This window comes from Dendrobates tinctorius, unplaced genomic scaffold (assembly GCF_039654945.1).
Source record: "Dendrobates tinctorius isolate UK_male_01 unplaced genomic scaffold, ASM3965494v1 ptg000016l, whole genome shotgun sequence".
NCBI lineage: Eukaryota > Metazoa > Chordata > Amphibia > Anura > Dendrobatidae > Dendrobates > Dendrobates tinctorius.
The window spans coordinates 80,133,980-80,149,830 of NW_027361684.1; the positions used below are offsets into that span (position 1 = coordinate 80,133,980).

At 49.5% G+C, this 15,851-nt stretch overlaps 1 long non-coding RNA gene across 1 annotated transcript; it reads right to left on the reverse strand.

Moving 5' to 3' along the window:
- Positions 1 to 3,739: 3,739 nt before the first annotated feature.
- LOC141080626 (uncharacterized) lies at positions 3,740 to 6,164 on the reverse strand. Its single transcript, XR_012228975.1, has 3 exons — positions 5,595 to 6,164; positions 4,919 to 5,335; positions 3,740 to 4,548 (listed from the first exon to the last, which is right to left on the reverse strand). It is a non-coding gene; the product is annotated as an uncharacterized lncRNA (long non-coding RNA).
- Between the last annotated feature and the right edge of the window lie 9,687 nt (positions 6,165 to 15,851).

Below are 15,851 nucleotides of genomic sequence, written 5' to 3' on the forward strand. Positions count from 1 at the left end.
ACGGAGGAGGATTGGAAAAAGATTGCATGCGATTTTGAGCAGCTTTGGCAGTTCCCTAACTGTGGTGGGGCTTTGGACGGAAAACATGTCCGGATCACTCAACCACCGAACAGCGGATCCTATCTCTTTAATTATAAGGGCTACTTCAGGATCATCCTGATGGCCCTTGTTAACGCCAATTATGAATTTATAAATGTAGATGTTGGCATGAACGGTAGGGTTTCCGATGGTGGTGTTTTAGAGCACACACTTTTTGGAGAGCGTTTGTACAACTGAGACCTTCACTTGCCTCCCAACTCAGAGACTAGAGGCAACCTTAAGGCTATGAGCAAACACTGCGGAATCACCTGCAGGTCTTTCCCTGCGGAACCGCAGGTAAAACCGCAGGTAAAGTGACCTGCGGTTTTCCGGTGGTTTTGTCTGCGGCTTTGCCCTGCGGTTTCACACCTCTACTATGTTAAAGGTGTGAAACCGCAGTGGAATCTGCAGAAATTGATATGCTGCGGTTTATAAACCGCAGCAAAACCGCGCGCAAAAATGTTACATGGTACTGTACCATGTCTGCGGAACTGCTGCGGTTCCGCAGGGCCAAAACTGCAGTGTGTGCACATAGCCTAAGGGCATGTGCACATGCTGCGGATCCGCAGCGGTTTTGGCCCTGCGGATCTGCAGTAGTTTCTGCTGCGGTGTACAGTACCATTAAAATCTATGAAAAACAAAAAACGCTGTGCACATGCTGCGGATTTTTCCGCACGGATTTGCTGCGGTTTCTAATCCGCAGCATGTCAAATCTTTGTGCGGTTTCCGCAGCGGTTTTACACCTGCTCCATGATCAGGTGTCAAACCGCAGGCTAATCCGCAGATAAACCGAAGGTCTTTTGACCTGCGGATTTTGCAAAATCCGCAGCACAATCCGCAACGTGTGCACTTACTCTAATTTTGTTTTTGTTGGCGACGAGGCCTTCCCGCTTCATCCCAATCTTATCAAACCGTTCCCCCAAAAAAGTCTAACGGGGGAAAGAAGAATTTTCAATTACCGCTTGTCAAGGGCACGTCGGGTGGTAGAAAATGCCTTCGGTATCATGGCCAATCGCTTCAGAGTTTTGCCCATGCCTATTAACATGAAGCTTGAATCAATAGACTCTGTTGTTTTGACCTGTTGCGTGCTTCACAACTTTCTTCGCAAGTGTGTACTGTCCGCCTGGGTTTGTGGACTCTGTGGACCTAACAAATGGCGAAGTGCAGCTCGGTGAATGGCATGCAAACGATCCCGCAATTGCAGGCCTTAAACCATTGGGTTTCCGGCAGAAACACCCACGATGCGAAGACCTGCCGTGACAACTACTGTCAATATTTTAATGGTCCTGGTGCTGTTGCTTGGCAGCATCAGAACTTATAGTGGACTACTACTCACTTTGATACACTTCAAATTTGTACTGATTTGTCTAATAAACCGTGTGCTTTAATTTGCAAAAGCTGTATTTCTCATTCCTTGTGTAGTAAGGGCCTGTATATACATACTGTACGTGTACTCAAATGTATACAGATACATCCATATACACATACATATTCAGATACATACCAATCTACACACATATTCATACACATATACAGATACCTACATATACACATACATACTCACAGACATACAGGTATGCATACATATAAATTCCTTGTCCTATGGGTATATACCTATTTAAAAATTTCACTTTTGCGATGCAGTAGCGTCTCCGGTATGACCGCCTGAATTCATCCTATTCCTTCGAGAACGCAGTAGCGTCCCCCAAGCTGCCGCACGTCCATAACATTGTGGGTGGAGCTGATGCGTCATGGGTGGGTTTTATGACCTTAATGCGGCCTAGCTTGTCTGCAAAGGCGGGAAAATGGCTGCCAGGAGGCGTGTGACACCGTGGGGGGACGCAGATGTGCGGTATATGATAAGAGGTAGATGCCAGGGACTATGACTGCGCCCACCACCCTGAACATCCAGTCCTCCACAAGCAGGCTGTGCTACGGAGGATCAAACGGGGCCTGGCACGAAGCCCGCACAGTCCCTGAACAGCCCAGCATAGTCCCGCACAGGCCAGCACAGTCCCGCACAGCCCGGCATAGTCCCCGCACAGTACCTGCAAAGCCCAGCACAGTCGCGCACAGTACCTACACAGCCTGCATAGTCCCCGCACAGTACCTGTAAACCCCAGCACAGTCCCGCACAGTACCTGCATAGCCCCCACAGTCGCGCAGTGCCTGCAAAGCCCAGCACAGTCCTGCACAGTACCTGCATAGCCCGCACAGTCCCCACACAGTACCTGCAAAGCCCGCACAGTCACGCACAGTGCCTGCACAGACCAGCACAGTCCTGCAAAGGCCTGCACAGTCCCACACAGCCCGGCATAGTCCCCGCACAGTACCTGCATAGCACGCACTGTCCCCGCACAGTACCTGCAAAGCCCAGCACAGTCCCACACAGTACATGCATAGCCTGCACAGTCCCCGCACAGTCCCACACAGTCCCTGCACAGTACCTGCATAGTCCCCGCACAGTACCTGCATAGTCCCCGCACAGTACCTGCAAAGCCCAGCAGAGTCGCGCACAGTACCTGCACAGCCTGCATAGTCCCCGCACAGTACCTGGAAAGCCCAGCACAGTCCCGCACAGTACCTGTATAGCCCCCACAGTTGCGCAGCGCCTGCAAAGCCCAGAACAGTCCCGCAGAGTACCTGCATAGCCCGCACAGTACCTGCAAAGCCCAGCACAGGCGCGCACAGTACCTGCATAGCCCGCACAGTCACGCACAGTGCCTGCACAGCCCAGCACAGATCCGCAAAGGCCTGCACAATCCCACACAGGCCGGCATAGTCCCCGCACAGTACCTGCAAAGCCCAGCACAGTCCCGCACAGTACCTGCATAGCCCAGCACAGTCCCACACAGCTCGGCATAGACCCCGCACAGTACCTGCATAGCCCGCACAGTCCTGTACAGTACCTGTACAGTCGCGCACAGTACCTGCACAGCCTGCATAGTCCCCGCACAGTACCTGCAAAGCCCAGCACAGTCCCGCACAGTACCTGCATAGCCCCCACAGTCGGGCACAGTGCCCGCAAAGCCCAGCACAGTCCCGCATAGCACCTGCATAGCTCGCACAGTCATGCACAGTGCCTGCACAGCCCAGCACAGTCCCACAAAGACGTGCACAGTCCCACACAGCCCGGCATAGTCCTCGCACAGTACCTGCAAAGCCCAGTACAGTCCCTCACAGTACCTGCACAGTCCCACGCAGCCCGGCATAGTCCCGCACAGTCCCCACACAGTACTTGCAAAGCCCAGCACAGTCCTGCACAGTACCTGCATAGCCCGAACAGTATCCGCATAGTACCTGCAAAGCCCGCACAGTCGCGCACAGTGCCTGCACAGCCCAGCACAGTCCCGTATAGGCCTGCACAGTCCCATACAGCCCGGCATAGTCCCCGTACAGTACCTGCAAAGCCCAGCACAGTCCTGCACAGTCCCCGCACAGGCCAGAACAGTCCCACACAGCCCGGCATAGTCCCTGCACAGTACCTGCAAAGCCCAGCACAGTCCCGCACATTACCTGCACAGTCCCCGCATAGCCCGCACAGTCCCGTCTGTGTTATAGGGGCCCACTGAGGCTCTTTTGCCCGTGGCGCACAAAAACCTGGAGCCCGCCCTGATCATATATTTACTATTTTTGGTAATAAGGTTTTTTTACACCCGCACCTGCAGACCCGGAGCCCCAGCTGGATTCACCGGAAGACCCGCAGCCCCACCAATAGTCACCGGAGCCCCAGCAGGAGTCATCAGAGGATGCCAGAGGATCCGGGTGGAACCTCAGCCCGTCATCATCGGAAGAACAGGAGGAACCTCAAAACCGTAAGTGTTTACTAACAAGCACGTACCTGTTAATTTGATGCATGTACAGAATTTAAGTTTTACCATTCCCCCCGTATGTAACAATCCAACTTAAAACCAAAAGTAAAACAACACTACATATCCTTGCCTGGGCGGAGAAGAGAGTTGTGAAAAGGAAAGACTGAGAAAACACAGGATACTTCGGGGGGGGGGGGGAGCGACTGGTTTTGTGGTGGCCCAATCCTCCGCACTGGTGTGCTCTGAAGTGGCTCTGACATTTGGGTCCATGAATGCTGACAACTAGGATCAAGGTCGATCACACTTTTTACGGTCGACGTTTCATCAAGTTGACCGGCTGCCGCTTTACTTAAAGTCTCAAAAATGACCCTTTCCATGTGGCTCCTCTGTCTGTCATCCAGCTTACGAAGTCTATCAGCTGCGAAGTTTGCAAAGCTGTCCATGGCAGTGTTGGCCTGATGAATTAAAATTTGGTTTGCCAGAGAGACTAGATCTTGTGATGGCGCAAAGGTGCGCTTTCTTTTACGGGAATTTGGTAGTCACCGAGGTAAAGTTGAGGGTGCAGGGTCTTGACTCGACCCCTCACAAGCCTCCTCCATACTACGTTCACTACCCGTGATGTCATCACTTCCTTGTTCGCCAGATCTTGATGACGGTGCTGCGGGAACAAAAAGTTAAGGTTAAATCAAGACCCAAAAAATATTTTACAACATCCAGCACCATACCAAAAAAATGACCAGCATGGGTAAATGTGCACTGGAGAGAAATGTGAGGGGCGGCACTAGCAGTACAGGATATGAAATGTCATTCTACGTTATGAGAACTGAGTGGGGTGAAAATAGTAAAGGAGTATACTTATCTGAACTGGAAGGGATAACTTTTGTAAACTGCAGAATTAAACAGCTAGTTTAAACAGTTACTATTACAGTTACTAAACAGTTACTAAACAGTTACTATTTTAAATTCAACTATGGCTTGTACATACAAAGTTAAAATGCTATTTCCAGGGAAGCGAAGAAGGTACTTACATCTCCAACAGGGGAGTCTGGATCATTCTGGATCTCAGGGTCTTGTTCCAGGGTCGGCCACATCGAAGATACTGTTGTCCGAGGTAGCTCCAGGTCGCGGGTGAAGCCAAGCAAGTCATAGTACCACAACGAGGGCGCATAAACCTCATCTGTGCCGGCACCAGACTTCCTTGACTCCTCCACCTTGTTGAGCTCTTATTTATATACGGTGCGTAGACCCTGGATCTTTTTTCGAACAACGCTTTCATCAACCTTCTCGCAGGGATTATGCCGCTTAAAGAGGGCAATCATTTTCTCATATGCCTCCCTTTTTTTATTTCGATTGCTGTACTCGGCCGATTTAATCTGCCAAAGGCAGGGCAGAGACCGATACAGCTCAATCAATTCACGGACAAATTCCTCGCTATTGTAAAACATCTGAAATAAAGAAATGAAGAATAGCATACAGTGAGCATACATGAAACATTTTAAAAAGTAAAAAAATTCCGTTTGAACAGCAATACTGTTTGTTGGGTGTGTGCACACGAGACCACCTAAAATGGCTGCCCATGCAAAAGCATATGTACAGATTGAAGCCAAGCTTTCCCTCCCTCCAGAGCAATGATAGCAGATAATTGGAAGGTGTCCTATAAATTAAGTAAAATGAAACGCATTTGAGACCCCAAATGATACCTACCGTGAACACAGAGTATAGGTGTACCGTTGAATAATAGATGAAATAATAGATGAAACGATGTGGAGTCACAGCCGGAGAATGCTACTAGAATCAGCAAGCCAGCACGCGGTCAGGAACAACGAATGGAAGCACTACTATGTTGCCTTCTTTTAAGGCTAGGCATCCAATCAGGACACAGTAGCGAGCATCAATCGGAACTGAGGGGGCGTGGAAAAGGCAACGCAAATCCACGTCTGTGACTACAGCATCACACAGTACATCTCTTATCGAGGTTTGAATAGTCAGAGTAGCTGCAATGTGACAGGGTCCCAACGACCGCCGACATCGTTACAAAGGTCGCTACAGGTCGCCGTATCGTTGCTGCGTCGTTACGTAGATCTGACTGTTTGGCATCTGCAGCAACGATCCCTACCAGGTTGTATCGTTGTCGGGATTGTTGTAGCGTTGCTATGTGTGACGGAGCCTTAATGCTGTAGATAAGCCCCCCGATGTAACCTGAAAGATAAGAAAAAAAGAGTTAGATTATACCCACCCCGACGTTCGGTCCGGTCCGATGGGTGTCGCTGTCCGGTCCGGTGCCTCCCATCTTCATACGATGCCGTCCTCTTCTTTCCTTCCCGTCGTGGCTCCTGCGCAGGTGCACTGCTCTGCCCTGTTGAGGGCAGAGCAGAGTCCTGCAGTGCACAGGCGCCGCGAGAGGTCTGGCGCCTGCGCTCTGCAGTATTCTGCTCTGCCTTCAACAGGGCAGAGCAGTGCGCCGGAGCCACGTCAGGAAGGAAAGAAGAGGACGTCACCGTTAGAAGATAGGAGGCACTGGACCGCAACACCCATCGGATCAAGACCTATCTTTTAGGTTACATCGGGGGCTTATCTACAGAATGCTGTAGATAAGCCCCTGATGTTGGTGACGGCAGCTCATAGTCAAAAAAAGGGTGACAGATTCCATTTAAGACATGTGTCAGAGGTTTCTCTTCTAGCTAAATCAGATCAACTGCTTCAGCACTGATGAGAGGCAGACACCCTGAAACACATCTGAAAATGAAGAGGCTGGTTTGGCTTCTTATTCTAAGTAGAAATGAGCATACCCGAACAGAAAAGTTTGGCGTCCGTAATGAACACCTACTGTTCAGGTGTGGACACCGATCACGGACTTCACCAGGAAGCTGTGTTACTGTTCGGGTTCGGCCCCCTGAACACCAGGTGTTTGTCGCTACTAGCCCTATCAGCTGATGGCTGCTGCCGCTAATAACAGCGAGAGCAGGAGCGGCTGGAGTATTCACAAGCCGCCGCCTGTGTTCTAAATAAATAATTTAAAAAAAATGGGGGGTTCCCCTGTATTTTTGATAACCAGCCAAGGAAAATTGGCAGATGGGAGCTGAAACCTTCAGCTGTCAGCTTTAGCAAGACTGGTTATCAAAAATAGAGGGGTCCTCATGTTGTTTCTTTTAATTATTTAAATAAATAGTTAAAAAAAAAACGTGTGACTTCCCCCCATTTTTTACAACTAGCTTTGCTAAAGCAGACAGCTGGGGGATGGTACTCTGGTAAAGGGCTATTGATATTGCCCCTCCCCAGCCTAAAAATAGTAGCCCACAGCCACCCATAAAAGGTACATCTATTAGATGCACCAATTCTGGAGCTTTGCCTGGCTCGTCCCACTTGCCCTGTAGCGGTGGCAAGTTGGGTTCATATTTGTGAGGTTGATGTCACCTTTGTCACCTCTTTTAATGATTCTAAATTAAACTGTAATTGGCCATTCCATTGAAGCCCTCTTCTCCTGTAATAAAACAAAAGTAAAATGTCGTAGTTACTCACCGGTTAACGGTACTTTTCAGAGTCCATGACAGCACCACCTGAGAGAGGGGATCCGCCCTTCAGGAACAGGAAATCCTACAGATACATAAGGGCGGCACCTCTCCCACGCATCAGTTGGTTTACAGAGCACAAGAGGACCACCAAGGTTAATAGCATAATTTGTGTACAATACTTTACACAACTACTCATTACCAGTGTACAAATAAGAGGAAGAAGTGCACACCCAAACTAAACTAGAGGGAGGGAATATACGGGTGCTGTCATGGACTCCGAAAAATACCGTTAACCGGTGAGTAACTATCACTTTATTCGGTCATCCATGACAGCACCACCTGAGAGAATTGCAGAGAGTAATAATTACTTTAGGGAGGGACTACAGCCTGCAGAACCTTGATACCAAAGGAGAGGTCTGAGGAAGCACCCAGGTCTAGTCTATAATTATTGTAAAAGGTGCTCGGAGAGGACCAAGTAGCTGCCTTACATATTTGGTCAATCAAGACTTCTGATCTCTCTGCCCACGAGGTTGCCATGGCCCTGGTGGAATGCGCCCTCAGCTTGCCAGGAGCCAGTTTGCCCTTTGAGGTGTATGCTAATGAAATGGCCTCCCTAATCCACCTCGCTAGCGAGCTTTTTGAAGCCCTAAGGCCCTTTCTAGTGCCCTGATAGGAGATAAACAAGGCATTATATTTTTTCCAGGGATCGGTGACTGCCAGGTACTCTAGGAGACATCTCCTAACGTCAAGAGTGCGTAGTTTCCTTTCCTTAACGTTCGTGGGATTAGGGAGGAGGGATGGAAGGACTATCTCCTGAGTTCTATGGAAACTGGAGGCTACTTTAGGCAGGTATGCTGGATCGGGTGTAAGAATTACCCTGTCGTCCCTGAATTGCATGTAAGGAGATAGTCTAGATAGTGCCTGGATGTCACTTACTCTACGGGCTGATGTCAAAGCTACCAGAAGAGCCACTTTAAGAGACAGGTTTTTTGTGGAGGGTGATGAGATAGGCTCAAACGGGGCCTCCGTCATGGCCGTGAGGACTAGGTTTAGATCCCATGGCATAAATTTATTTCTTACTAGCAGTCTGGACCTGCCTGTTGCCTTAATAAACCTATTGATCCAATAGTTACTGGCGATGTTGCAGTTAAAAAGGGCCCCTAAGGCTGACACCTGTACTTTAAGGGCGATGGTGGAAAGCTCCATGTCCAGACCTCTTTGTAAGAATTCTAGGATCTACGCTATCGGTGTGGACTTCCCAGCTACTACCCCTGAACCCTGAAGGAATCTTTTCCAGATCCTAACGTAGATTTGGGTTGTAATTGGTTTTCTGCTCTTGAGCAGGGTGTTAATTAGGGATGGGGAGAAACCTTTCTCCTTTAGTAGTACCCGTTCAAAATCCACGCCGTCAGATGTAGGCCAGCCACCTGAGGATGGTAAACTGGGCCCTGGGATAGGAGATCTGGTATATTTGGTAGGACCCAAGGGTCGGACACCGACATGGTTCTGAGGCATAAGAAACATGCCCTCCTGGGCCAAAACGGGGCGATCACTATAATCCTCGCCTTGCCCTTCCTGACTTTCCTCATCACCAGGGGTAGTAGAGACAGGGGAGGGAAGGCGTATGCTAGCCCGAAGTCCCATTTGATCAGAAGAGCATCTACTGCCAGTGGCTTCTCTCTGGGATTTAGAGAGCAAAACTGAGGCACTTTCCTGTTCTCTCTGGTGGCGAAGAGGTCCACTCCTGGCTGCCCCCATTTCTGTACGATCAGGTCGAAGATGGAGGTTTCTAAGGACCATTCCCCTTGTCTTAGAAGGTTGCGGCTTAGGAAGTCCGCTGTGGTGTTTTCTCTTCCTTTTATGTGCAGAGCTGTTAAAGACAGAAGATGTTGCTCTGCCAATTGAAACAGCCGCTCTGCTACCTTCATCAGGGGTCTGGAACGAGTCCCACCTTGATGGTTGATGTAAGCCATGGTGACCTGATTGTCGGAGAATATTCGAACATGGTGACCCTGTAGATACACAAGAAGGATTTTAACTGCCTGCTCTACGGCTGTTAGCTCTTTCAGGTTGGAGGACATTTCCAGCTGATGGTAATCCCATAGGTCCTGGATTAAGACCTCTCCCATGTGGGCCCCACAACCCGTAGGGCTTGCGCCTGTGGTGACGTTATATTCCCAGGGCACCCCTCTGGCTAGATTGTTTTCGTCTAGCCACGAATCAAGGGATCTTATAGCATGTTGGGACAAGTCAACTGGCCTTCTAGATAACCGCCCAGGATTTTTTGATGACGTAAAACCTCGCCCTGTAGCACCCTTGTATGGAACTGGGCCCACCGGACCGCGGGGATGCAGGACGAGAGAGAACCCAGGAAGGACATTGCCGTCCTAAGAGACATGGTGGGGTTATTGGAGGCGTTCAAGACCTGATGTCGTAGGCGAACTAATTTTTCGGGTGGAAGATGACACTCCTGATTCTGTGAATCTAGGATTAGGCCCAAGAACTGCTGAACTTTCATGGGCTGTAGATGGGACTTCTTAATGTTTAGTAGCCACCCTAACGTTTCCAGAGCTGATTTTGCTTTTTGCAATTGATCCAGACAATGGTCTACTGTTCTGCCTACAATAAGGAAGTCATCCAGGTAGGGGATTACCAGGATGTCTGCTTCTAGTAGATGGGCCATAACCTCCGCTATAACTTTAGTGAACACTCGGGGGGCGACTGCTATACCAAAGGGAAGGGCGACATATTGGAAGTGCTGTACCGACCCCTCTAAATGAACCGTCACTTTGAGGAAACGCTGATGAGACGCATGGATGGGTATATGGTAGTAGGCGTCTTTTAAATCCAACACCACCATAAAGCAGTTTTCAAAAAGTAACTTTATTGTGGAATTGATCGTTTCCATTTTAAATGGCCGAATGATCAGGTATCTATTGAGTGCCTTCAGGTTGATTATGGTCCTGTAAGAACTATCCGGTTTATGGACCAAAAATAGCGGGGAGTAGAAGCCTTCACCCTTCTCTGCCTCTGGTACCTTTATAAGTACTTTTTTATGGCATAGGTCATGGATTTCGGTCTCTAGGGCAGCCTGTTCCGACAGGGAAGACCTGAACGGGGTGACCTTAAAACTGTTCCAGGGGGCACAGGAAAAATCTAGCCTTAGACCGGAGGCCACCAACCCCAGGATCCAGTTACTGTTAGAGATCCGTGACTAGGCTTGGTAGAAGGCCGATAGTTTACCTCCCACCGGAGCCGCTAGTCATTGGGGAGGTTTCTTGGTCTCACGGGATGCTTCCTGGCATCCCCCTCCAAAAATAAACCAGGTACCTTTTTTCTTTTTATCTTCCCTTCTGCCCCGGTCTCTGGATGATCTTCTATGGAAAAATCTCTTCCTAGCGAAGGGACGTCTATAGGAAGGGGTGGGCAGGGAAGGGAATTTCTTTTTATCATCGCAGGCTTTCTCCGGGAGTTCATCTAGGACTGGACCGAATAGATATTCCCCCTCACACGGGATGGAGCAAAGCCGGGATCTGGCCTGGATATCCCCGGGCCAGCATTTCAGCCATATAGCTCTTCGGGCTGCATTTGATAGACCTGCGGCTTTGGCTGCCATTCTTGCAGAATCTGCCGAAGCGCCGGCTAAAAAGGCTACCGCATTCTGGATGGTAGGTAGGGTCTTCAAGATAGATTCCCTCGAGGCTCTGTCCTCTAATTGTGACTCCAGCTGGTCCAGCCAGACCATCATAGATCTGGCTGTGCAGGTAGCCGCTACTGCCTGCCTCAGGGCGCCAGCTGACATTTCCCATGTCCCTTTCAGGTAGGAGTCTGCCTTTTTATCTTGTGGATCTTTTAAGGAAGCCATGTCGTCAAAGGGAATAGCGGATTTTTTGGATGCTTTAGCCACTGCTGTGTCCAATTTTGGGGCTTTGTCCCATTTGTTCACTGAGGGGTCTTCAAAGGGATATCGTCGTTTAAAAGCCGGTGGTAGGGAGTCTTTTCTTTCTGGTTTCTTCCATTCCCTATTGATCAAGTTTTGGACCTTGTCTTTTAATGGGAACGACTTACGTTTCCTGGGGTCTAAACCGCTGAACATTAGGTCCTGTGCTGACCGTTCTGGTTTTGCGTCCCTATGGTGGCCCTAACTGCCTTGTCTAATTTATCCACTTGTTCTAGACCCAAGGAAACGACTGGCGTCCTGCTCTGAAGAGGACGCAGACGAGGAGGTCGAGGGCTCTGAGGAATCTTCCTTTCCTCTAGGGTCAGCTGAGGAGTCCGACCCTGAGAAACTTGCTCTCTTTCTTTTCTTAGATGATTCCCCCTGGGATACGGACTTTAGAGCTTTCACTTCCGTCGTGATAATTTCCCTTAGACTCATAGCGAAGTCAGGGGTTTCTTCCGACACCTGTAGGAGTGGGGAAAGGGTAAGGAAGTCTGTATGGTAATTTTTGGGACTACTCCCCCCCCTTTTTTTTTTTTTTTACCGTCTGCCGTATACATGAATGGCACATTTTTTGGGGGTAGGCGTCCGGCAAGGGGCAATTGCAAAGGGCGCACTCCCTGTTTTTCGCTCTGTCAGCGCACTTCTTCCCCTATAGGAGGAAAAAACATAAGGGGAACACTGCATCAGGGCACATTCACGAAGATCTCTTACCCTGAGCAGAAGGCGTAGGTACCGGTTCATGGGGGGGGCGAGCTGGATCCTTCGGCCTGGAGGAACTTCTGTGACCGGATTGTCCAGTTCATTTTTTCTTTTGCTGGGAGCTTGTCTGGGACCTCTCTGAGGTACGTTCCTGCTCTCGGTCCAGCTGGGCCACGGGAGCTTCTGGCTCATCCATTGCTGCAAAAGGGCCCAAAGCAGTTCTGCAGTGTTCCTGTGGCCTCTTATGCTCCTCCCCCCCGGAAATCCGGGTCCGCTGGAGATATGCCAGGGGTTCCATTTTCCTCCCTCCCCCCTCCCACCGCCATGTCGGCACCCTCGCCGCCGCCACCAAGTGGCGAACAACAGAAAAAAGCCGGCCCAGCTCCGCTGGCCCCACCCCCGACCGCGTCACCTCCGGTGCTTCAGTGAACGCGCGGGGGCGCTAAAAATGACAGCAGCGCGGCGCCATGGCCCAACCCGGCACGACCCGCTCTGTGCCTGCCACCACGCTACGCCAGCCGGCCCCGGATGACGGTCCGGACTGCTCCAGGGGGAGACCAGGACGGGGGTTCGAGGGAACATACTCACGTGCCGGCGCTGACCCTGGAGACGGTCATCCTCCGGACCCCGCACCCACCTGCTCCGCGCACTGTCGTGGAGCCCTACCCGGACCCACTGTTGCGCTTCCAGGGGCCCCGCACTGACCGAGGTAGGAGACCCTCCGCTACCTGAGTCGGACAGCCGGTCTGGAGATTCCTCGCCCATGATGACACGATCTGTACGGAATCCTGTCCTTCAGGAACAGGAAACCAACTGATGCATGGGAGAGGTGCCGCTCTTATGTATCTGTAGGAGTTCCTGAAGGGCGGATCCCCTCTCTCAGGTGGTGCTGTCATGGACGACACAATATTCCTCAACTGTCCGTCGTTCTGTCCTACGCCGTAATCCATGTCTGGAGATAAAGTTTTCAGCCTGGACCGTGTCAAGATGCGACCGTCCAGGCTGAGAACCATTGATAAATGGGCTGCTGCATTGCAGCATCAGTGAGCAGCAGTAACGTCATCGAGGTTACCGCCGGTCACTGAGACTGCGTTCCAAGCGGGCTCCTGAACTGCGGGGACCTTGGTAATATAACCGCTCGCACTGTGAGAAAAAGCCTCATGGTGGAGTGATGAGTTCACCGGGAAAAATTTCTCACAGTGAACTGCGGTGAAGTCTCTGGAGCCTGGCTGGGAACGCTGCCTCAGTGACCGGCGGTAACCTAGATGATGTCACTGCTACTCACTGATGCTGCTTGCAGCAGCTCATTCTCCCAGTGGTTCTCAGCCTGGACAGTCGCATCTTGGGGTGAGGTGTATTGTTGTTTTTTTTGTTTTATTATTGGAGATGAAGGCTTAAATGGAATGGCCGATGATGTGAGTATGGTTTAAATTTAATCATTAAAGGAGTCTGTGTCATTCTTTCAATTAAAGGACTATTCTGGCTGTGAGTATATTTCCAATATAACAATACGATTAATAATGTCACCACTGGTCTCTGAGGCTGCACTTGCAGCAGCTCATTCATCAGTGGTTCTCAGCCTGGACGGTCGTATCTTGGCACCGTCCAGGTTGAAAACCGTTTGTGCCCCAAACATGGATAGCGGTGTGAGACAGAATGATGGACAGGTATGGCATATTGTTGTTTTTTTATTTTAGTTTTATTACAGTAGAATGAGGGATTCTGAGGAATAAGGGGTTTAAATAAAAATGGAAAACTGTGTTTAGTCTTATTTCGAATAAAGAACTTTATTCTGGCTGTGTGTTTATTTACCATACAGCTATAGGATTAGTAATGGATAGGTGTCTTATAGACTACTAAGCTGTGGGCTTGATGTCACCAGGCAATACAAAGGTGACATAAACTACACAAATATGAACCCCACTTGCCGCCACTACAGGGTAAGTGGGAAAAGCCGGGTAAAGCACCAGAATTGGTTCATCTAATAGATGCACCTTTCATGGGCGGCTGTGGGCTGCTGTCTTTAGGCTGGGGGGCCAATATCAATGGCCCTTTACCAGTCTGAGAAAACAAGCCCCCAGCTGTCTGCAAGCCTGGCTGTCAAAAATGAGGGCAACCCCCCATCATTTTTTAAATTATTTAAATAATTTAAAAACAGCGTGGGAACCCCTCTATTCTTGATGACCAACCTTGCTAACGATGACATGACAGCTGAAGGTTGCCGCTTCCAGCAATCAGTTTTGCCTGGCTGGTTATTAAAAATACATGGGAACCCACACCATTTTATTTTAAGCTATTTATTTAGAGTGCAGATGCCGGCTGATGAATACTCCCATCAGCCACCACCTGTTTTTGCTGTTATTAGCAGCAGCAGCAGGCGTAGGCTAATGGGAGCAGTGGTCCCATCAGCTGATGCCAGTGACCGGAGGTAAACTTTTTACCTCCGATCACAGCTGCGGGCACACGCTGTCATTTGACAGCGTGGAACCACGGTTGTCTGACTGGTGATAATGATTTTATCACATACTCAGAAGAAGTGTTTGCCGTACTGTCATGCACATGACAGCATGGCAAACACTAGATGTTCGAGCCCCCCATTCAAGTGAATGGGGTCCAAGTTTGGGTACTGTTCTGGTACCCGAACCCAAACTTTTTTTTTAACTGTTCAGCCGGACGCGAACATCAAGGTGTCTACCCATCTGTAATACTAAGTCATCAGGCAAAGATCGTGGAAGGGTCAATATTGACTTTTAGGATTGCTACATCCAATAAATAGCACTAGAGTTCAAGTTGGCTATCTTTCTGAAGATATTTGCATACATAAATGGTTATGTCACTAAGTATGTGTACAGGTAACCACATATATGCATTAAAAATGTAAATGTTGACATGGGGTGGAGGGAGGAATGAAGGGGAGAGGGCTGCATGGCCAGAGGAGGAGCTCAGCACTTTCACCTACTATGGGCTCCTGGCTTTTGCATTGCAGGGCATTAGATCGCATACAGGGAGTAGAGTCCGCTCCTGCTATGAGTAGGAGTTTACAGGCCAGTGTACTTGGGTGACCTTGGATCATTTTTCGGCCCAGGGTCACTATGAAGACCATTGGCACAATGCGATAGCAATCAAGTTGTGCCAATCGGAGCAGAGAGGGAGCTTCACCCCTGTACAACCCGATCGATGATGATGTCACTTTCTAATGCAGCATTAGAGGGGTTAGACGCTCACAACTGGCACCAGCACAGACCGTGGGCATTGTCAGCTATCGCATAGCACTGACACCTGCAGTTTATCGCACTGGCGCTGCGTGTGAGCCCGTGTGATCACAACAGGGCATATGCATGGCGGTTTGTGGGAAAGCACCTCCTGCAGAGCCGTACATGTGTGGCGGATGCTGTGGAGGGATTAACCATTCCTTGTGACCACCTGATGAAGCTGTTTGAGAGAATGCCAAGGGTGTGTTAAGCTGTCATCAGAGTAAAAGGGTGATACTTTGAGGAATCTAACGTTTAATACATATTCTAGTTTGTCTCATAAGTATCTTTATTTCTTGCTCCCATATGTGTTCCTTCATTGTTTGCTGCTTAGAGTCTGAGTCTACAAAGTCCAAACAAGGAAAAACACTGCATGAACAGGTGTGTCCAAACTTTTGACTGGTACTGTAGAGGTGTGAAACTTCTGTCAAACTACTGAAGAATTAATCTGGGTGTCACATTCCTCTCTCTGTGTATGAAAAGAATCTTGTTTAGGTTTCTGAGACTGAGCCAAGGTGATGTCTAATTCTAAGCAGAGGAAACATAAAGATGGAGT